This window comes from Tachyglossus aculeatus, unplaced genomic scaffold (genome assembly GCF_015852505.1).
Source record: "Tachyglossus aculeatus isolate mTacAcu1 unplaced genomic scaffold, mTacAcu1.pri SUPER_6_unloc_5, whole genome shotgun sequence".
Classification (NCBI taxonomy): domain Eukaryota; kingdom Metazoa; phylum Chordata; class Mammalia; order Monotremata; family Tachyglossidae; genus Tachyglossus; species Tachyglossus aculeatus.
Window position 1 is genome coordinate 2,601,660 of NW_024044840.1, and position 22,583 is coordinate 2,624,242.

Consider the following 22,583-nt stretch of genomic DNA (forward strand, 5'->3'; position numbering starts at 1 on the left):
AGCTGTGGGAAAATTGCTAAAATTTAGGATTCATTTTAGGGATTGAAATGACTTAAATGGATGGTACAATCCATATCAACGAAGATGAAAAGCACACAGACAGAAAGACTGGAAGTCTAGGGGAAGCATTTGGAATAAACAACTGATGTGCAGAATGAGAAGGTGGTGATGGACATGGGGTAATCAGAGCAACAGTCGACCATTATTTGGTTGTTATCTCCAGAGCATATGCATTGTCTGTATTAGTCCATACATGGCACCAAAACACTATATCTTAAAATATCCTGTGGGGCAGGCTCTTTGACTATAATTTCTGGCCTGAAAACCGGACAAAGCAAGTCTGAAATAGTGCTGATGGGTTGGTTATGAGGCATAATCCAATGTTACATTTGGGAGAGGGTTCATATTCAATGGATTAATTGTCATCAGTCTGAGAAGCAGGTTTCTGAAGTGGTATAATAGGTATCTCTCTTCACCATAAATCTCTGAAGATTAGTATCACAAAGTATAAATGCTCAATCAGTCGAAGGTATTGCTTACTGTGTGCAGAACACTGTATGAAGCGCTTGAGAGAGTACAATGCAACAGAGTTGGTAGATACATTCCCTGCCCTTAGGGAGTTTACAGGCTAGTGTGAGCTCCCAGGGTCTTACATCTTGCGAATTCACCACCACTGTTTGAGTCTCATAGGGGAAACATTGAGTTTCACAGTTTCACAGTCTCACACTGAAAAATCAATAGACCCAGCAGTTTCTATTCACCAGCCTAGAAATCATCATGGGAGGCACCGAATAACAACACAAACAGTAATCTAACTCAGTCAAAAGTCTAGATTGATGAGGTCGAAGTAGATTTAAGAGAGATTAAATTCAATTTTTTTTCCTGGATATTTTCAGAGAAATCTACTCTCACTACCAAATGAGAGAGAAAAGGGTTCAAGTAGCCACTGCAGGCTTTAAATAAGAGGAAAAGGAGTTACTTCCACTTGGAAAGTTAATAGTGATGACAACACTGCAGCTAATTTATCAAAAGGGTTTGGCTTTGATGGTATTTGTTTAGGGGCTTTCAATCTGAACCATGATTTTAACCTTTCTAAATTATGATTCATTTGTTAACATTCTATGTAGGGAACAAACCTTTTGTGCTAATATCTTCAAGCCATGAGTACCTGACTCATATGAGATATAATTTATATTCCTTTATCTGAGAATTATCTTGAGAAAGTGCAGCAGTAGTGATTTTATCCAGGTTTTCTGATTATGAGACTGTGTGGGATTAAGTGTTTTCCCATTTTAAATGGCATCAGCATTGAATGGGAAGCAGCATTATTTAATGGAAAGGGCATGTTCCTGGGAGCCAGTGGACCTGGATTCTAATTCCGGTTCTATCAGTAGCGTGTTGTGTGACCATGGGCAAGTCACTTAAATTCCCTGTGTTTCAGTATTCTCATCTGTAAAATGTGGGGCAGGTACTGAGTCTAATCTGATTCTATCTCATATCTATCCCAGCGCTTAGAATGGTCCTTGACTGATACTTAACAATATAATAACTATAATAATGATATTCTGTTGTATTCATTCATTCAAGCAAATTTATTTAGTGCTTACTGTGTGCAATATAATAAGAATACAATTGTACAATAGAAAGATTAATTTTTCATGGTATTTAAATTCAAACATCTTCATTTTATTGATCAACATGACCGTTAGTCTTTTTTTTCTTATCAAAACAATTCTAATAAATGATACAGAAGGGCTATTCTTCCCTGTGTGTCTAAAAGAGCTCATTCTCTCTTGTATGCACTAAGAAAAACCTTCCCTATCTTCTCTTAATCCTGCCAGAGGATCAGGCTGAACCTGCCCTGCTTACTGTTCAGTGGCCATGAGCTGTGGCTCTGCTTCCTTCATGATTGTGAGGCAGAAGGATCTGGGGGGGGTGAGGTGGGGGCATTCCTGGTCTCTCTCCACACTGGTGTGCTCTAGCGATGGAGCTTCCTGATCCGTTCTCTGAACAACTGTGGGTCCCATTGATCCAGGAATGCAGCAGGCATATATAAATCTGCTCTTGCACAGAGGAATTAGGTTCATCCCTCTAATAATAATATTAATAATAATAATTGTGGGATTTGTTAAGAGCTTACTATGTGCGAAAGACTATTCTAATCTCTGAGGTAGATACACGATGATCAGGCAGGTCAGACACAGTTCCTGTCCCTCATGGGGCTTTCAGGCTTAGAGGGAGAACAGGAATCCCTATCTTACAGATGAGGAAACAGAGGCACAGAAAAGTTAAGTTGAGTAGGTTGGCCTACTAGAAATGGCCTGGGTTTTAATTCAGGTACTGCCTCTTGCCAACTATGTGACCTGGCACAAGGAATAATAACAGTAATAATAATTATTAGTAATAATTAATGAATTATTTTTATTAATTAACATCATAACATTATAATATATTGTTACTAATAATGCATTTATGTACTACTATTTATATTATACAAAAATATATGTTTTTATAATATTGATTGATATTTTAATATATAATCAATTATAATTATTAATAATAATTTGGTATTTGTTAAGCACTTACTAGGTACCAAGCACTGCACTAAATGATGGGCAAGATTAGATTCGACACAATTCCTGTCCCATATGGGGTTCACAGTCTAAGTAGGGGGGGAAACAGATACTTAATCTCCATTTTACAGATGCAGTAACTGAGGTCCAGAGAAGTGAAGTGATTTACCCAAGGTCACACAGCAGACAAATGGCAGAGCCAGGATTAGAAGCCAGGTCCTTCTGACTACCTCTCCTACATTTCCTGCCCGAGGCTTTGGTTCAGATGCTCTGAGAGAATGGGAGAGGTGTGAAGATGACCTTACTTGTGAGCCCATTGTTAGGTAGGGATTGCCTCTATTTGTTGCCTAATTGTACTGTCCAAGCGCTTAGTACAGTGCCCTGCACACAGTAAGCGTTCAATAAATATGATTGAATGAATGAACAGGAGGCAACCTTTAATTATGGTAACAGTTTTGTAATGAAACTGAAAAATACATACTAAAAAGATTACTAAAAATTGATCCCAACCGGATTACTGCATCAGCCTCCTCTCTGATCTCCCATCCTCCTTTCCCTCCCCACTTCAGTCTATACTTCATGCTGCTGCCCTGATCATCTTTGTGCAGAAACGCTATGGGCATGTTAATCAATCAATCAATCAATCAATCAATCGCATTTATTGAGCGCTTACTATGTGCAGAGCACTGTACTAAGCGCTTGGGAAGTACAAATTGGCAACATATAGAGAAAGTCCCTACCCAACAGTGGGCTCACAGTCTAAAAGGGGGAGACAGAGAACAAAACCAAACATACTAACAAAATAAAATAAATAGAATAGATATGTACAAATAAAATAAATAAATAAATAGAGTATTAAATATGTACAACCATATATACATATATACAGGTGCTGTGGGGAAGGGAAGGAGGTAAGATGGGGGGGATAGAGAGGGGGACGAGGGGGAGAGGAAGGAAGGGGCTCAGTCTGGGAAGGCCTCCTGGAGGAGGTGAGCTCTCAGCAGAGCCTTGAAGGGAGGAAGAGAGCTAGCTTGGCGGATGGGCAGAGGGAGGGCATTCCAGGCCCGGGGGATGACATGGGCCGGGGGTCGATGGCGGGACAGGCGAGAGTGAGGTACGGTGAGGAGATTAGTGGCGGAGGAGCGGAGGGTGCGGGCTGGGCAGTAGAAGGAGAGGAGGTGAGGTAGGAGGGGGCGAGGTGATGGAGAGCCTTGAAGCCCAGGGTGAGGAGTTTCTGCCTGATGCACAGATTGATTGGTAGCCATTGGAGGTTTTTGAGGAGGGGAGTGATATGCCCAGAGCGTTTCTGGACAAAGATAATCCGGGCAGCAGCATGAAGTATGGATTGAAGTGGAGAGAGACACGAGGATGGGAGATCAGAGAGAAGGCTGGTGCAGTAGTCCAGACGGGATAGGATGAGAGCTTGAATGAGCAGGGTAGCAGTTTGGATGGAGAGGAAAGGGCGGATCTTGGCAATGTTGTGGAGCTGAGACCGGCAGGTTTTGGTGACGGCTTGGATGTGAGGGGTGAATAAGAGAGCGGAGTCGAGGATGACACCAAGGTTGCGGGCTTGTGAGACGGGAAGGATGGTAGTGTCGTCAACAGAGATGGGAAAGTCAGGGAGAGGACAAGGTTTGGGAGGGAAGACAAGGAGTTCAGTCTTCGACATGTTGAGCTTTAGGTGGTGGGCAGACATCCAGATGGAGATGTCCTGAAGGCAGGAGGAGATGCGATCCTGGAGAGAGGGGGAGAGAGCAGGGGCAGAGATGTAGATCTGGGTGTCATCAGCATAGAGATGATAGTTGAAGCCGTGAGAGCGAATGAGGTCACCAAGGGAGTGCGTGTAGATTGAGAACAGAAGGGGACCAAGCACTGAACCTTGGGGAACCCCCACAGTAAGAGGATGGGAGGGGGAGGAGGAGCCTGCAAAAGAGACTGAGAAAGAACGACCGGAGAGATAAGAGGAGAACCAGGAGAGGACGGAGTCTGTGAAGCCAAGGTCAGATAGCGTGTTGAGGAGAAAAATCTCCAGTGGCTACCAGTCAACTTACACATCAAGCAGAAGCTCCTCACTCTTGGCTTCAAGGCTCTCCAACACCTCGCCCGCTCCTACCTCACCTCCCTTCTCTCCTTCTACAGCCCAGCCCACACCCTCCAGTCCTCTGCCACTAACCTCCTCACTGTACCTCGTTCTCGCCTGTCCCGCCGTCGACCGCCGGCCCACATCCTCCCTCTGGCCTGGAATGCCCTCCCTCCATACATCCGCCAAGATAGCTCTCTTCCTCCCTTCAAAGCCCTGCTGAGAGCTCACCTCCTCCAGGAGGCCTTCCCAGACTTCCCAGACTAAGCCCACTTTTTCCTCTCCTCCTCCCCATCCCCCCCACCTTACCTTCTTCCCCTCCCCACAGCACCTGTATATATGTTTGTACAGATTTATTACTCTATTTATTTTACTTGTACATATTTACTATTCTATTTATTTTGTTAATGATGTGCATCTATCTTCAATTCTATTTGTTCTGTTGACTTGACACCTGTCCACATGGGTTTTTTTTTGTTGTTGTCTGTCTCCCCCTTCTAGACTGTGAGCCTGTTGTTGGGTAGGGACCGTTTCTATATGTCGCTAACTTGTACTTCCCAAGCGCTTAGTACAGTGCTCTGCACACAGTAAGTGCTCAATAAATACGAGTGAATGAATGAATTCAGGATTATGTCCCTCTGACAACTGTGTTTTTCCCCACCTCAGGAACTGTGAGTCCATCTACATTACAAACAATGATATCATTTCTTTTGTGCCATTCTAGGGAAATTAAGCACCTCCTATTCACTTTGCCATTTAATAAATCCATGGAAAAGATAAACAATGCCACGGAATTTGAGCTCTTGGGATTTTCTCAGAACGTAGAAGTGCAGAAGGCATCTTTTCTGATATTTTTCCTCTTCTATGCCATTATACTTCCGGGAAACATCCTCATCATGCTGACCATCTGTTCCAGAAACCTCTATAGGTCAACAGTGCACTTCTTCCTCAACCAGGTATCTCTAGTAGATCTTTGCTACTCCTCTGTCAAGGCCCCCAAAATAATTAGAGACCTGATCTCCAAAAGGAAAACCACCTCCTTTGAGGGGTGTATGATGCAAATTTTTGGTGTCCTTTTCTTTGGTTGCACTGAGATATTCCTCCTTACAGCAATGGCCTACGACTGTTACTGGCCATCTGCAAACCCCTCTATTACATGAACACCTTGAATCGGTCTGTGTGCAATAAAATGCTCATAATAATAATGATAATAATAATAATAATAATGGCATTTGTTAAGCGCTTACTATGTGCAGAGCACTGTTCTAAGCGCTGGGGGGGATACAAGGTGATCAGGTTGTCCCACGGGGGGCTCACAGTCTTAATCCCCATTTTACAGATGAGGTAACTGAGGCTCAGAGAAGTTAAGTGACTTGCCCAAGGTCACACAGCAGATGTGGCGGGGTCGGGATTCAAACCCATGACCTCTGACTCCAAAGCCCGTGCTCTTTCCACTGAGCCACGCTGCTCATGGGCCAATGGGTCGGGGGCTTCATCCACTCCATCATTCAGGTGCCTCTGGTGGTCCAGCTGCCCTTCTATAGCCCCAGTGTGATTGATCGCTATATTTGTGATGTCCATCCCGTGCTGAAACTTGCCTGTGTCAACACCCATGTCGCCGGTGTTGTAGTCATGGCAAATAGTGGGACAATCACTCTGGGGATCTTTCTCATCTTGCTCTTCTCTTATGCCATCATATCGTGGTCCCTGAGGCAGCAGAGCAAGGAAAGACAGCAAGAAGCCCTCTCTACCGGTGGTTCTCACCTCGCTGTGGTCATCATCTTCTTTGGTCCCTGTAGTTTTATGTACATGCGACCAGACACCACCTTTTCAGAAGATAAAATGATTGCCATATTTTATACCATCATCACCCCTATGTTGAACACTCTGATCTACACCCTGAGGAATGCAGTGGTGAAGAATGCCATGAAGAAGTTATGGAGTAGGAAAGTGGCTTTCAGGAATGAAGTAATAAGCCAAATGTTTGCATTTTGGAGGTCTAATTGGGCTTCAAATATGTGTTAGGAACATAAAGTTCAATCCACTTTACAAAGTCCTGCCCATACTTAGCAATAATAATAATTGTGTGCCAGGTATTGTATTAAGTGCTGGGGTGGATATAAGGAGACTGAGTTAGATACAGTGCCTGTCGCACATGGTGCTCACAGTCTTAATCCTCATTTTACAGATGAGGTAACTGAGGCAGAAAGAAGTGAGGTGAGTTTCCCAAGGCCACACTGCAGACATGTAGGGGCAATGGGATGAAAACCCAAGTTCTTCTGACTCCAAGGTCTGTGCTCTACCCACTAGGCCAAGCTGCTTCTCTAGCAATACCCTCCCTTCTTCCTTCTTTCCATCCTCACCATCTTCTAGCTCTGCCCATGACCCTAAAGTAAAATCACAAAGAGAATTAATGCAGCAAACATCCCCAGAACTGCCCCACTTCCACAGCTTCATGTATTAGGAAATTCAAAGGGGATGCAAAGGGGAAACAATAGGTATTCAATTTCTTTTTAGTTTCTCCATTTGGTTCCCATTATCTGGCCTTAAAATCATTCTAGGTCAGGGGACCTCAAGTGTTCTATCCAGCCAAGAGCACATAGTGCTGTGCAAGATAGCAGTGATATGGGGAGAAGGAGAAGTGGAAGGAAAAATGGAAAATAAAGGAAACAAAGTGACCTGCTTTATGGCATTGATTAAATAAGGTATTAATTAATCACATTCTATGTGTTGAGCACCTAATTCATTTCCAAGTGAACAGACTGTCCCTGATGGGGCTCACAGTCTGAAAGGCAGTCAATTTATAGATAAGGAAACTAAGGCACAGAGAGATTAGGTGATTTATCCAAGGACACATAGATGGACAGGAACAGAACTAGAACTCAGAACTCCTGATTCTCCACCCCATGCCCTTTCCACTAGATCTTGCTGCTCCCATGCTATCTTCTCTAAAGAACAAGTGAACACATTTCAGGTATGATTCAATCAGCTGCAAAAATTGAAAAAGCAAAAATATGCATTCTGAATAGCCCACCCACCAGTAGTGTGTGACTCTGCTGTGTGACCTTGCTGTGTCCCCATTTTGCAAATGAGAACTAAGGCACAGAGAAGATGTGACATGCCCAAGATCATACAGCAGACAAACGGTGGAGCTGGGATAAGTATCCAGGCTCTGTGACTCCTAGGCCCATGTTCTTTAAGCCATACTCTTACAACAAAGATAAACACAATCATTTCTATATAGAGTTAAACGGTATACAACATTTAAGTTACATACGTAATCTTTCCATCTGGCTATTATAAACCGCTATCACTATGGGTGCAGAATAATACAGTTTATAGATACCAATGTTAGTTACATACAGGACTGTATAAACATCCATAGAGTTGTGAGATTCCCAAGGAGCATATAAAAATGACAAACTCTAACCCAATGTTAGAATTTCACTTCCACTTCTACAAGCATTCAGATTGAGCACCCTTCCGTTGTTCAGTGCAGAAAAACATCTAGAGAGAGTTCACATGCCTTCATTTGAACTTTCGATGATGAGATTAGAATATGAAGGAGAAGAGAGCATCTTTCAAATATTTGCAACATAGAAAAGGGGTGATAATCTCACGTCTGCTCCATGTAAGAATCAGCGTGGCCTGGCAGAGCATGGGCCTAGTAGTCACAGAGCCTGGATACTAATTCCTGCTCTACCACTTATCTGCTGTGTGATCTTGTTCAAGTCACTTAGCTTCTCTGGGCCTCAGTTCCCTTACCTGCAAAATGGGGATTCACTACCTATCTCCCTCCTAGCATGGGCACGAATATGGGCCTGAGAGTCAGCTGGACCTGGGTTTTAATGCTGACTCCACAAGTTGTCTGCTGTGTACCCTTGAGCAAATCGCTTCACTTCTCTGTGTCTCAGTTATCTCATCTGCAAAATGAGGATTAAAACTGGGAGCCCCATGTGGGGTGGGGACAGTGTCCGACCCAATTTCCTTGTATCCACCCTACTGCTTAGTACACTGCTGTCCACAATAAGTGCTGAACAAACCCCACCATTATCATCAAGTTCTTAACGCAGTGCTCTGAACACCCCAAAGTCACTCCCCCCTCTTCTCCAACCCCCCAGCTCTCAATGCTCTCCACTACGCTCCCATCCTTCCCAGCAGTATCCTCAGAGGAGATCTCCTCCCTCCTCTCGAGTGTCACTCTGGCCACCTGTGCTTCTGACCCCATTCCCCCTCATTTTATGAAATCTCTTGCTCCGTCCCTTCTCCCCTCCTTAACTTTCATCTTCAACCTCTCAATATCCACTGGTTCCTTCCCCTCTGCCTTCAAACGTGCCCACATCTGTCCCATCCTAAAAATACCCTCTCTTGACCCCACCTCACCTTCAAGTTATCGCCCAATCTCCCTCCTACCATTCCTTTCCAAGCTCCTTGAATGAGTCATTTACACACACTGCCTCGAATTCCACAACACCAACTCTCTCTTTGACCCCCTCCAATCTGGCTTCCATCCCCTACATTCCATAGAAACTGCCCTCTCAAAGGTCACCAATGACCTCCTGCTTGCGAAATCCAACGGCTCATACTCTATCCTAATCCTCCTCGACCTCTCAGCTGCCTTCGACACTGTGGACCACCCCCTTCTCCTCAACACGCTATCCAACCTTGGCTTCACAGACTCCGTCCTCTCCTGGTTTTCCTCATCTCTCCGGTTGTTCATTCTCCGTCTCTTTTGCGGGCTCCTCCTCCCCCTCCCATCCCCTTACTGTAGGGGTTCCTCAAGGTTCAGTTCTTGGTCCCCTTCTGTTCTCGATCTACACTCACTCCCTTGGTGACCTCATTCGCTCACATGGCTTCAACTATCATCTCTATGCTGATGGCATCCAAATCTCTGCCCCTGTTCTCTCTCCCTCCCTCCAGGCTCGCATCTCCTCCTGCCTTCAGGACATCTCCATCTGGATGTCTGCCCGCCACCTAAAACTCAACATGTCCAAGACTGAACTCCTTGTCTTCCCTCCAAAACCCTGCCCTCTCCCTGACATTCCCATCACTGTTGACGGCACTACCATCCTTCCCGTCTCACAAGCCCACAACCCTGGTGTCATCCTCGACTCTGCTCTCTCGTCCACCCCTCACATCCAAGCCGTCACCAAAACCTGCCGGTCTCACCTCCGCAACGTTGCCAAGATCCACCCTTTCCTCTCCATCCAAACAGCTACCCTGCTCGTTCAAGCTCTCATCCTATCCCGTCTGGATTACTGTAACAGCCTCCTCTCCGATTTCCTATCCTCCTGTCTCTCCCCACTTCAATCCATACTTCACGCTGCTGCCCGGACTGTCTTTGTCCAGAAATGCTCTGGGCATGTTACTTCCCTCCTCAAAAGTCTCCAGTGGCTACCAATCAACCTACACATCAGGCAAAAATTCCTCACCCTCAGCTACACGGCTCTCCATCACCTCTCCCCCTCCTACCTCACCTCCCTTCTCTCCTTCTACAGCCCAGCCCGCACCCTCCACTCTTCTGCCACTAATCTCCTCACCGTGCCTCGTTCTTGCCTGTCCCGCCGTCGACCCCTGGCCCACGTCATCCTCATGGCCTGGAATGCCCTCCCTAGCTAGCTCTCTTCCTCCCTTCAAGACCCTACTGAGAGCTCACCTCCTCCAGGAGGCCTTTCCAGACTGAGCCCCCTCCTTCCTCTACCCCTTCTCCCCCTCCCCATCCCCCTCGCCTTACATCCTCCTCCTCCCCACAGCACCTGTATATATGTATATATGTTTGTACGTATTTTTTACTCTATTTATTTTATTTGTACATGTTTATTCTATTTATTTTATTTTGTTAACATGCTTTGTTTTGTTCTCTGTCTCCCCCTTCTAGACTGTGAACCCACTGTTCGGTAGGGACCGTCTCTACATGTTGCCAACTTGTAGTTCCCAAGCGCTTAGTACAGTGCTCTGCACACAGTAAGTGCTCAATAAATACGATTGAATGAATGAATGAATGTAACCAGGAGGCAATTCAAGCACAGGGATCAGCTGAGAGAGGTTCATTCATTTATTTTTACCCCTGAATTAGAGTGAAAAGTGAGGACATCCGGGTTCTAATCCTCTGCCACTTGCCTGTTTGGCTGTGGACAGGTTTCTTCATTTCTCTGGGCCTAAGTTTCATCATCTGTAAAATGGGGATTAAATCAATCAATCAATCAATCAATTGTATTTATTGAGCGCTTACTATGTGCAGAGCACTGTACTAAGCGCTTGGGAAGTACAAATTGGCAACACATAGAGACAGTCCCTACCCAACAGTGGGCTCACAGTCTAAAAGGGGGAGACAGAGAACAGAACCAAACATACCAACAAAATAAAATAAATAGGATAGAAATGTACAAGTAAAATAAATAAATAAATAAATAAATAAATAAATAGAGTAATAAATATGTACAACCATATATACATATATACAGGTGCTGTGGGGAAGGGAAGGAGGTAAGATGGGGGGATGGAGAGGGGGACGAGGGGGAGAGGAGGGAAGGGGCTCAGTCTGGGAAGGCCTCCTGGAGGAGGTGAGCTCTCAGCAGGGCCTTGAAGGGAGGAAGAGAGCTAGCTTTTCGGAGGGGCAGAGGGAGGGCATTCCAGGCCCGGGGGATGACGTGGGCCGGGGGTCGACGGCGGGACAGGCGAGAACGAAGTACAGTGAGGAGATTAGCGGTGGAGGAGCGGAGGTTGCGGGCTGGGCTGTAGAAGGAGAGAAGGGAGGTGAGGTAGGAGGGGGCGAGGTGATGGAGAGCCTTGAAGCCCAGGGTGGAGAGTTTCTGCCTGATGCGCAGATTGATTGGTAGCCACTGGAGATTTTTGAGGAGGGGAGTAATATGCCCAGAGCGTTTCTGGACAAAGATAATCCGGGCAGCAGCATGAAGTATGGATTGAAGTGGAGAGAGACACGAGGATGGGAGATCAGAGAGAAGGCTGGTGCAGTAGTCCAGATGGGATAGGATGAGAGCTTGAATGAGCAGGGTAGCGGTTTGGATGGAGAGGAAAGGGCGGATCTTGGCAATGTTGCGGAGCTGAGACCGGCAGGTTTTGGTGACGGCTTGGATGTGAGGGGTGAATGAGAGAGCGGAGTCGAGGATGACACCAAGGTTGCGGGCTTGTGAGACGGGAAGGATGGTAGTGCCGTCAACAGAGATGGGAAAGTCAGGGAGAGGACAAGGTTTGGGAGGGAAGACAAGGAGCTCAGTCTTCGACATGTTGAGCTTTAGGTGGCGGGCGGACATCCAGATGGAGATGTCCTGAAGGCAGGAGGAGATGCGAGCCTGGAGGGAGGGGGAGAGAGCAGGGACAGAGATGTAGATCTGGGTGTCATCAGCGTAGAGATGATAGTTGAAGCCGTGGGAGCGAATGAGGTCACCAAGGGAGTGAGTGTAGATTGAGAACAGAAGGGGACCAAGCACTGAACCTTGGGGAACCCCCACAGTAAGAGGATGGGAGGGGGAGGAGGAGCCTGCAAAAGAGACTGAGAAAGAACGACTGGAGAGATAAGAGGAGAACCAGGAGAGGACGGAGTCTGTGAAGCCAAGGTCAGATAGCGTGTTGAGGAGAAGGGGGTGGTCCACAGTGTCAAAGGCAGCTGAAAGGTCGAGGAGGATTAGGACAGAATATGAGCCGTTGGATTTGGCAAGCAGGAGGTCATTGGTGACCTTTGAGAGGGCAGTTTCCGTGGAATGAAGGGGACGGAAGCCAGACTGGAGGGGGTCGAGGAGAGAGTTGTTATTGAGGAATTCTAGGCAGCGCATGTAGACAACTCGTTCATGTGGGACAGAGACTGTGTCAGTATCAGTGAAGTAGGTAGAAGCCAGATTGGATGGAGTTGAGGAGGTAATTGGAGGAGAAGAAGTGGAGGCATAGGATCTGCACAACTCACCCAAGGAGTTTGGTTTGGAGAGGAATGGTAGAAGGGAAATGGGGTGATAACTGGAGGGAGCCATAGGGTCAAGATAGTTCTTTTAGGATCGGAGAGACATGAGCATGCTTCAAAGCAGTGGAGAAGGAGTCACTGGAGAGTGAATGGCTCAAGATGGTGGTCAAGTTGTGCGGGGGAGATCATTGTCCTGTCAGGAGGTGGTCCACCAACTGGGTCTGTAACCTCTAAGAGATCATGAACATCAGCAGGGCATCATGCAATACTATATAGTCACATCATATTTCCTCAATGCTTCCATGAGAAGATATTAAGCTCTACTACCAGGTATCATTTTTACCTTTGGCTAGAACAGGGAGAGCAGGCTGACCATCACTGCAAGGAACAGCAGACCCCAACTAAGATCAAATAAGAAATAGACATTCTTTCTCATTGCAGAAAACCTAAATGTTTTTTCAAATGTTCTTCTCAATTTTTAAATCCCATCACCAATTTCTATGTCATGAGAAATCAATGACAGAAAATGATAATAACGATAATAATAATAATAATACTAATAAATAATATTTGTGCTATTTATTAAGAACTAATTTTTTGCCAGGCACTGTACTAAGTTCCTGGATGAATACAATGAATTTGGGTTGGACCAATGAGTTGGACTATGTCCCACATGGGGCTCACAGTCTTAATCCCCATTTTACAGATGAGGTAACTGAGGCATAGAGAATTAAAATTACCTGCCCAAGGTCACACAGCAGACAAGTGGTGGAGCCAGAATTAGAACCCATGACCTTCTGGTTCCCAGGCCAGTGTTCTACCCACTATGCAGAGAAGCAGCACAGCCTAATGGTCAGAGCTTTAGCATGGGAGTCAGAGAACTGGGTTCTAATCCCAGATCTGCCATTTGCGTGCTGTGTGACCTTGGCCTAGTCACTTAAATTCTCTGTGCTTTAGTTTCCTCATCCGTAAACGGGGACTAAGTATTTGTTCTCCAATTCCTTTAGACATGAGTCTCAAGAGGAAGAGAGATTGTGTAAAATCTGATTATCCTGTATCCTCCCCATCACTTAGCATAGTTTTAGACATGTAGTAAGTTTTTAATAAATACCACCATCATTATTACTGGTCAGGTTTCTCATTTTCTTTCTGTAATTGACCTCTATTGTACAGTCAAAGTTTTGTGGCTTCCTTTCTTGTCTCTTAGATCCTCTGAGGGTCGACTATAAGTCCCTGGCTCCTTTAATGGTCTTTAAATAGTCCTGTGGCAACTTAAAAATACGTTTGCATAGTCACATAGTCAACCGTGAACAAGGAGAATCACATGGAGTAGACCTTGAGTCTGAGCTCAGAAATGACTTTTGTTGTTTCTTGGGTTTGAAAGAGACATGGACTGGATGGAATTCTTCTAAATTACAGGGCCAGGTATTTTCAATATTATTAAATTTGTGTTCAGCTACCAAATTCACTTATTTCTAAAAGAAAATAATGAATGATCCACAATCTTTGAGAGTAATGTCCATCTGACCTCTGGCTACAAGGTAAGGTGTGTGATTCTGGGAACCTGTATGTAAATGAATACTGGCCTGAAACTGACCCTTCAGCTTTCATGGATTTTTGCCATTCAGAAGGGTGCTGATATGAGTGTGAAGAACAAAAAACTAGATCCATAAATTGGTTTCAGCAGGTTGGACAAATGTGACTTTTCAAGCCTGGCCCTTCAAATTTTTTTTTCTTATGAGTGAACCAGGATTTCTTCTCATCATATTCCTCCTGTTTCATTATTTGACCTGCTTGGAAATGAGCCATGAGACGGCATCCATACCACTCTTCATGAAGAATTTTCATCTTGGTAAGGAAATTTTTCCTCTGTTTCACCTACATTTTCCTATAATTATTTTCATCCTATTATCTTGGTAGAAGCCATGGTATGATATTTTATTCACAAAACAGTTCCATAACCTGCTTGGATTTTACATCCTCAGTGTATCTGAAAAGAATTTTTAAGACACCTTTTTCCTTTAGCAACACTTTTCTTTTGGATTTTTATCATATAAAGAAGTCTTTATCTTCTAGTTATGATTCCAGCCCCAAACACACTCTCCATTCACTTGTCCTATGTGGGACACTTTATCTGAATCCTGCTTTTTAAATTAACTATTATTTAGCTTCTTTTATCTTTTTTGGTCTGTGTTTTTGCTGTTCTGGAATCATTGTAACATTCTTCTAATTCCTAGATCAGGCAAAATATACAGAAATATGTACATTTAAAATTGTAGTTGTCTATTACCATTCTATTAGTTCACTACTCTACTAAATATTTACTAAACATCATTATTCCACCTTTGACTACTCCCTCCCTTTCATCCTCGAAATTCAGTCTGTCATCAAATCTTACTGTATTTTTCCCTCTTCAATATTTCCAAGATCCAGCCCATTCGCTCCATCGAAATGATCACTATGCTAGTCATGACACTTGTCATATCCACCTGCATTCCTGCATCAGCTTCCTTGCTGATCACTCTCCAATGTATCCTCTCTCCAGTCCATTTTTCACTCTGCTGCTCGGATCATTTTTCTCAAATGTTGTACTTCACACTTCTCACTCCTCAATAACCTCCAAAGTCTGCCATTTACTCCCTACATCAAGGAGAACTGACAGAAGACATTCTGTCAGCAGTCTCCTACCAACTGATCCACTCTCTTCTCCCTCTACACTCCAGCTCACACTCTTCATTCCTCTGAAATTAAACTACTCATGTCTTGTCATCCCATGTCTCACCTGTTTCTCATGCTCTTCCCCTGGCTTGGAACTCTCCCCTTCTTCAAATTCAACAGAGTGCAGCTCTCCCCACTCCCACAGCACTACCAAAATCAGACCTCTTACAAGAGGCTTTGTCAATTCATTTCTAATATCTCCAGATTATAGCCTCCTCTACTGCTACTTCAACATTTCTACAATCAATCAATCAATCAATGGTATTTACTGAACACTTACAAAATGCAGAACACTGTACTAAGTGCTTGGGAGAGAACAGCACAACAGAGTTAATGAACATATTCCCTGTCCATAACAAGTTTACAGTATAGAGGGGGAGACAGATACTAATATGAATAAATAACTTAAAATTCTGCATTCTGGTATTTTCACGTTTGCCTGATGTATATAATAATAAAATAATTGTGGAATTTGTTAAGCACTTACTATGAGCCAAGCCCTGGACTAAATGCTGGGGTAGATACAAGATCATCAGGTTCAACGTGAGGGTCACAGTCAAAGTAGGAGGGGGAACTGAGATGAGGGAACTGAGACACAGAGAGGTAAAGTGACTTGCCCAAGGCCAGACGGCAGAAAAGTGGCCAAGGAGGGATTAGAACCCCGTTCCTCTGACTCCCAGGACAGTGCCATTTGACAAGGCCATACTACATCTCCACTTATATTCATAGTTTATATACCCCATTTAATTAATTATGAACTCATGCACAAATCTCCTTTTCCGTCTTCCTACTGCCTGTACTTTATTTGTAAATTATTTTCATGTCTGTCTAACCCTTCTAGGTCAAGAAGCAGTGTGACGTAGTCGAGAGAGCATGGACTTGGTAGTCAGAAGGACCTGAGTTCTAATCCCAGCTCTCACATGACTGCTGTGTAACCTTGGGCAAGTCACTTAATTTCTCTATATCTTCTTTACCTCATCTGTAACAAATGGGGATTAAGAATGTGATCCCAATGCAGGACAGGGACTTTGTCCAACCTGGTTAACTTGTATCTACCCCAAAGCTTAGAAAAGTGCTTAGTACAGAATAAACACTTAACAGGCACCATAATTATTTATTAGACTATAAACTCCTTGAGGGCAGGGTCAAGTCTATGAACTCTATCTAACTCTATCAAGTGCTCAGTACAATGTTCTGCATGCGGTAGGCAGTCAATAAAGAAAATGGCATTATAAAATGGTATTGTTCCCCTTGGATATCTCGATTAAGGCACTTTTAAATTCTACCCTAGAGCCATGAAAATCAAATAGAATACAGGCCTTCAATGTTTTCTGTTGTACTGTACTCTCCCAAGCTCTTTGTACAGGGCTTACCTACAGTCTAGATTCAGCCTCTGGTTAATGAAGTCCTGAAACTCCACCTAATGCTATGTATGCAACAAGACTAATACCTTGTCAAAAAGGGCTGAGTTTGGCTAATATGGATTTGGTAACTCGGTACAAAATACTTTCCCAAGGACAATTACTTTTCAATCTACCCAGTGCTCACACAGTAACAAAAGATAGAGAGTCTCTGAATGTTTAACTGTTCCCCTTGATTTTCATTTTGTGGAGTTCTGGTTTTGACTAAATAACTGGGCATTTGACTTAAAATTTAGGGAAGAATTTAGGGAACCTGTTTCATTTAGTTTAGGTAGCCTGGCAAAATGTAATTTTGGAGCAGTCCATTTCCCCATTTGTGGCTGAATAACTGTCTGGAGACTTCTGTTTCATTCAATGGCGTTTACTACTATTATTATTATCACCATCTAATGTTAATTGTTAACTGCTCTCTGTGATGTCATCATCTGCTTATTTCATCACTGCCATCACATTTTAATTGTTAACTGCTATCCGTGATGTCAACATCTACTTATTTTATTATTGCTGTCACAAGTTAATTGTTAACTGTTCTCTATGATGTCATCTACTTATTTTATTATTGCTGCTGCATGTTAATTGTAAACTACTCGCTGTGCTGTCATTTCCTTTGCTGATCTAACCATAAACTATCAATTCCCCTGCTCCTATCTGCCCTTCCCAGTCCTCACCTTCCCCTTCCCCTCTCCCACCCAGCTCTTTCCCTCCCTTTCCCATGCCTCCACTCCTCCCCCTGACCCCCTCTCCAGAATCCCTCTGTACCAGAGCCAACCCTCAAGTCCTCCTTCCAACCCCCTCCCTCCTCTCCTCCCCACCCCCGTCCCATCCCAGTTCTCCTTTCTCATTGCCACCCCTCTTCCCCATCTCCCCACCCAGGCCCCCCATCTCATTCCAATCCAAACCCTCCCCACCCCTCACACCCTTCCCCCTGCCTCCCCTCACTCCACAGCTGCTGCCAAGGGTGGCCTTTGGAACCCCCGCTCCATTATGGGTAGGCTCTCCTTCATCCTTGACCTGATCCTTTCCAGCTCTTTCCTTCTCTTTGCCCTAATCGAAACATGGCTCACCCCGGATGACACGGTCTCTTCTGCTGGTCTCTCCAGCAGAGGCCTCTTCTTCTCCAACTCCCTCAGACTCAGTGGAAAAAGAGGAGGTGTCGGCTTCCTTCGAGCACCCTAATGTCGCTTTTGCACTATCACTTCTCCCCCTTCCCTTTCCTTCCCCTCCTTTGAAGCCCACATTATTCGCCTCTACCACCTCCGCCAGATTCTTGTAGCTGTCATCTACCGCCCCCACCCCGGGCCCACCTCCAACTTTTTAATGATTTTGACCCCTTCCTCACCTTCCTTCTCTGCTTTTCCATGCCCACTCTGATCCTCGGAGACTTCAGGATGTCCCTGGTGGCTCCTCTGCTGCCCGCCTTCTATCTCTCCTTGATGCTACCAACTTCCTGCTCCACATCACTTTGCCCACTCACCAACTTGGACACACCCTCGACCTCATGATCTCCTACCGCTGCACTATCTCCACCCTCACAAACTCTGAAATCCCTCTCTCTGATCATATCCTTCTCACCTGCCTCCTCACTCACACGCCTTCCCCCTGTATATCTATATTACTACCCCACAGAGACCTCAGCTCTCTCGCCCCGATCCATGTTTCTCAGCACATCATATCCCACCTCACCTCCTTATCCTCTCTACCCACACTTGAAGACAAGATTACTGCTTTCAACTCCACCCTCTCTACTCAACTCAACTCGCTCACTCCCCTTTCCCTTCACCACTCTCGCACCACTATCCCAGAGACTTAGATCACTGTCACTGTCCGCCTCCTTCACTCTTATGCTCGAGCTGCTGAACGCTGCTGGCGAAAGTCTAAAACACCAAGCCAACCTTGTTCACTTTAAGTTTATCCTTTCCTGCCTTAACCCTGCCCTCTTCTCTGCCAGGCAAAATAATTTTTCCTCCCATATTGACACCCATGCCCATCATCCCCGTCAGCTGTTCTGTACATTTCACTCCCTTCTCAGACCTCCTGTTCCTCCCCCTCCTCCATCTCTCACCCTCAACGATCTGACCTCCTACGTCATTAATAAACTTAGCTACATCAGGTCTGAACTCCCCAAAGTCACCCCTCCCCCTTTTCCATGCCCCCCGCTCTCAACCCTCTTCTCTACTCTCTCATCCTTCCCAGCAGTATCTTCAGATGAGATCTCCTCCCTCCTTTCAAGTTCTATTCCATCCTCCTGCACTTCAGACCCCATTCCCTCTCATCTTATGAAAACTCTCGCCTCTTCCCTCCTCCCCGCCTTAAACTCCATCTTCAACCACTCACTCTTCACTGGTTCCTTCCCCTCTGCCTTCAAACATGCCCATGTCTCCCCCATCCTAAAAAACCCCTCTCTTGACCCCACCTCCCCTTCTAGTTACCGCCCTGTCTCGTTCCTACCCTTCCTGTCCAAACTCCTAGAACGAGTGGTCTACACAAGGTGTCTCGATTCCTCAAAGCCAACTCTCTCCTTGACCCCCTCCAATCTGGCTTCCATCCCCTACACTCCACCCAAACTGCCCTCTCAAAGGTCACCAATGACCTCCTTCTTGCCAGATTAAATGGCTCCTACTCTATTCTAATCCACCTCGACCTCTCAGATGCCTTCGACACTGTGGACCATCCCCTTCTCCTCAACATGCTATCCAACCTTGGCTTCACATACTCCATCCTCTCCTGGTTCTCCTCATATCTCCAGCCGTTCATTCTCAATCTCCTTCGAGGGCTCCTCCTCCCCCTCCCATCCCCTTACGGTAGGGATTCCTCAAGTGTCAGTTCTTGGTTCCCTTCTGTTCTCTATCTACACTCACTCCCTTGGTGAACTCATGCATTCCCATGGCTTCAACTATCATCTTTACACTGATGACACCCAAATCTTCATCTCTGCCCCTGCTCTCTCTCCCTCTCTCCAGGCTTGTATCTCCTCCTGCCTTCAGAACATCTCCATCTGGATGTCTCCCTGCCATCTAAAACTCAACATGTTCAAGACCGAGCTCCTTATCTTCCTTCCCAAACCCTGTCCTCTCCCTGACTTAACCGTCCCTGTAGTCAGCTCTACCATCCTTCCCGTCTCACAAGCCTGCAACCTTGGCGTCATCCTTGACTCTGCTCTCTCATTTACCCCACACATCCAATCCATCACCAGAACCTGCCGATCTCACCTCCACAACATCGCAGAGATACGTCCTTTCCTCTCCATCTGAACCGCTACCTTGCTGGTTCAATCTCTCATCCTATCCCGACTGGATTACTGCATCAGCTTCCTCTCTGATCTCCCATTCTCCTGTCTCTCCCCACTTCAGTCTATACTTCATGCTGCTGCCCGGATCATCTTTGTGCAGAAACACTCTGGGCATGTTACTCCCCTCCTCAAAAATCTCCAGTGGCTGCCTGTCAACCTATGAATCAAGCAAAAACTCCTCACTCTCGGCTTCAAGGCTCTCCATCACCTCGCCCCCTCCTACCTCACCTCCCTTCTCTCCTTCTGCAGCCCAGCCTGCACCCTCTCTTCCTCTGTCGCCAACCTCCTCATTGTGCCTCGTTCTCGCCTGTCCCGTCATCGACCCCTGGCCCATGTCCTTCCCCTGGTCTGGAATGCCCTTCCTCCACAGCCTCACCTGCCAGTCTACTTGCCAACCTAGCTCTCTTCCTCCCTTAAAAGCCCTACTGAGAGCTCACCTCTTCCAGGAGGCCTTCCAAGACTGAGCCCGTTTTTTCTTTTCCTCATCCCCATCCTCCCCACCCTACCTCCTACCCCTCCCTACAGCACTTGTATATATTTTTACAGATTAATTACTCTATTCATTTCACTCGTACATATTTGCTATTCTATTTATATTCTTAATGATGTCCATCTATCTTTAATTCTATTTGTTCTGATGACTTGACACCTGTCCACATGTTTTTTTTGTTGTTGTTGTTTGTCTCTGTTCTAGACTCTGAGCCTGTTGGTGGGTAGGGACTGTCTCTATATGTTGCCAATTTGTACTTTCCAAGCGCTTAGTACAGTGCTCTGCATACAGTAAACACTCAATAAATATGATTGATTGAAAGAATGAAAGAATGAATTTACTGTGCACTTACTGAGTGTTAGGCATGGTATTTAGCAGTAGTCATATGGGACTTGAACCTGGGGTCCTGAGCCTAGAGAAATTAGTTCTTTCTTCTTGTCAGTGTCTTCAGTGAAGAAGTAAAGCAATCCTTCTTTACTTGGAAATTCTGCTCCTTCATTTCTACTTCAAACTCCTTCCTAAGTTGCTTGACTGACTGAAGAAAACCATGCTTATCAATGTCTTTGAGACTGATTAAAAAATCACAAATAAAAGGGCAAACTTAGAGTCAGCAAGTATGATCAGGTTTGGTTCACTTGAGAGAACTCTAGAAAGCTACTGTGAAGATATGGATGTTTTGTCTTATTGATTATGCTTCAATATTTTATCATTTCAAGCAGAGTCACAACTTCCAGGAAGAGACTTTGCTAACTTTATGGAAAACCAGAACAATATTTCAGAATTCATTTTCTTGGGGCTTTCCCCAAATCCTATGGTACAGGTTATCTTTTTCAGGCTGTTTCTGCTCCTTTACATTGGAATCGTGATGGGAAATCTGCTCAGTCTCCTCACCATCCTAATTCCCCCACCTAATCAATCAGCCAACGTATTTATTCCTCAGTTACTTGTCCATTGTTGATCTCTACTACACCTTCACCATCTCCCCTAAAATCATCGCTGACTTGATGTTGGAGAGGAGGACTATTTCCTTCCCCAACTCTGACCCAGCTTTTTGCTTCTCACTTCTTTGACGGTGTTGAGATCTTCATCCTGGTGAGGTTGGTGTATGACTGTTTGGTGGCCATCTGCAAGCCACTGCACTATACGATCATCATGAACTGGCGGGTGTGTATCAGCAAACTACTTCTCTCCTGTGTCATGGCATTCGTGCATTCGATGGCTCAGTTACTCCTCACCCTCCACTTGTCCTGCTGTCGGCCCAATCAGATCAATCACTATTTTTGTGATGTGAACCCCCTGCTGAAACTCGCCTGCACCGACACCTACGTTGTAGGTGTCGGTGGTGTTGGTCAATACAGGAATGATCTCCATTTTCACCTTTGTGGTGTTGCTTATTTCTTACGTAGTCATATTAGTTTCCCTAAGAGAATGCTTTCCCCACGGTCTAAATAAAGCCCTATCCACCTGTGGTTCCCATATCATTGTGGTGGTCTTATCGTTTGGGCCTTGCATCTTCATCTACATACGTCCAGCCACCACCTTCATGGTGGTCAAAGTAGTTACTGTGTTTTACACCATAACTGTCCCCATGTTCAACCCTCTCATTTATACGCTGAGAAATACAGCGATAAAGAGTGCCATCAGGAAGGTGGTGCAGGAGGGTGTTTTCTGTGGGGAAGTAGACGTTTTGTTGCTTCTGATTCCCATCACACGTTCCCATTAATTCATTCAATCATATTTATTGAGCGCTTACTGTGTGCAGAGTATGGTATTAATCACTCAGGAAGTACAATTCAGCAACAAAGAGAGACAATCCCTGCCCATAAAGGGCTCATGGTCTAGAATGTCCTTCAGCATCCCCTAATCTCTTTGGTCACACCAAAGCAGCATTGTCTAATGGCTAGGGCACCAGACTTTAAGTTAGGAGGACCTGGGTTCTAATTCTGGATCCACCACTTGTCTGCTGTGGGACCTTGGGCAAGTCACTTAATTTCTCTGGGCCTCAGTTACCTCTTCTGTAAAGTGGGGATTAAAATTGTGAACCCCATGAGGGAGATGGACTGTGTCCAACGAGATTAGCTTGTATCTACCCCAGCG

The 22,583-nt window shown here is 45.2% G+C and overlaps 2 pseudogenes; both read left to right on the top strand.

Moving 5' to 3' along the window:
- The first annotated feature begins 5,420 nt into the window (after positions 1–5,420).
- LOC119922159 lies at positions 5,421–6,678 on the top strand (annotated as a pseudogene).
- A 14,562-nt stretch (positions 6,679–21,240) lies between these two features.
- On the top strand, positions 21,241–22,168 carry LOC119922110 (annotated as a pseudogene).
- Positions 22,169–22,583: the final 415 nt, after the last annotated feature.